This window comes from Amia ocellicauda, chromosome 1 (assembly GCF_036373705.1).
Source record: "Amia ocellicauda isolate fAmiCal2 chromosome 1, fAmiCal2.hap1, whole genome shotgun sequence".
Taxonomy (NCBI): domain Eukaryota; kingdom Metazoa; phylum Chordata; class Actinopteri; order Amiiformes; family Amiidae; genus Amia; species Amia ocellicauda.
The window spans coordinates 9,804,236-9,805,755 of NC_089850.1; the positions used below are offsets into that span (position 1 = coordinate 9,804,236).

At 34.7% G+C, this 1,520-nt stretch overlaps 1 protein-coding gene across 1 annotated transcript in view; it reads right to left on the minus strand.

Annotated features, from left to right (window-relative positions):
- Nucleotides 1–493: 493 nt before the first annotated feature.
- cmpk2 (cytidine monophosphate (UMP-CMP) kinase 2, mitochondrial) overlaps nt 494–1,520 on the minus strand; it is a 7,558-nt gene continuing 6,531 nt past the window's right edge. The window contains exon 5 of the mRNA XM_066716122.1: nt 494–1,520. This exon is cut by the window's right edge and continues 201 nt beyond it. The gene's annotated coding sequence lies outside the window, so the exon portion shown is untranslated.

Consider the following 1,520-nt stretch of genomic DNA (forward strand, 5'->3'; position numbering starts at 1 on the left):
CATATATGTTTAACCATAACCATACAATAATACATCTTGGCAAATCATCAAAGCAAACAAAATCAAACAATCAAACAGCAACAACAACAATAACAACAACAAAAACAAGTGAGACAACAGAACACATGTAACCAATTCATTTTGCAATGTTTTTTTAGCTTTGATTACAGTACTCTATCAAAATTGTTCAGTGTATTCTTACACACTGTGATCGCAGATGCCATTTACACATGAGGACGGGAAAAGTCATTCATCAGCCCAAGAATGGACTCACTAGTGCATATTCCAAGAAAGGTATGGTAGTCACATTTACAGTTTATTCAGAGAAATGGTTGACATTGGCCAGAATTGTTCCAGAACCCATTTTCATAGAATTTTCCATGCCAGCAATCTTTATGAAGTACAAAACCGTAACATCTTTGAGTGAGTGAGTTGGTGAGATTTTTCTCATAATTAACTCAACCCAAAGCTGTGAAAAGAAAAAGAGTCGTGCTCGTATTTAATCAATTTATTGAGAAATTAGGGAATACTGTACATTTTACAAGTAAAACAGTGTAATAAAATGTAAAAATACAATCACTTTTAGATAACTTACAAATGTCAGGATTAACTAGATGAGATGTGCATATGAGGACTTCAAGCAGTGAGAATAAATGCAGGTGACTTTTATCATTTAATTTTACATGTGCTGCTTATTTACTGGAATAAAACACAGGCATGGTGAATAGTATCGCCTGAAGTCCTGAACATTTCCCATTGGGTGACTATGTGACAAGCTCTAAACATGTCATGGGACACCCCATACAAAAGTGTTTACTGTGCTCTAGAAGGACTAGCTGGTTGTTTTAATTTTGCTTGGCAATGCTCCACGGATCGAGGTGTGATAAAACATTAACACCTGGCAAGCAATTACAAACTGATTTTATTTACTGGACATGCAGTAGTTACAATACAGATTTTTTTTTTAAGTACAAGCAGTCAAAAAATCACCCAACTCAATATGTGATTTTGCTCCCTAGTTCCTCTTCTACAAAACAAATAACATAATCAATAATAAATACAGCTCAATGATTGAATGCATCAAACTGATTTTACTCACTAAGCAAAACCCACATTTCAACACACTGACCTCTATAATGATGTGTCCTAGTCTCCCTTAAGTGATCTTTATTTGATTCTTATTTATTGACTGATTGGCTGATTGATTGTTTAATTGATTGATTGATTGATTGATTGATTGATTATTTTGTCCATATTGCTTGCCCTATCGAAAGAGTTTCTGAAAAGATGCATTAAAACCAAAAACCATTGCTTGAAGTGTGCACTACAAACATATTAGCATGTAATGCTATTAGTGCTCAAAAACGATGTCCAAAGAATCACAGAAAAATGCATATGGTGAAATGCATATTAAATCAGTAGAGATCCAGAAATGCATTTGGGTTTAGCTATTGGACTGCTCTGCATGCAGCTGATTCCACCTACACTTCAATAGAGTCGGTAATGTAGGTGCAGGTCTG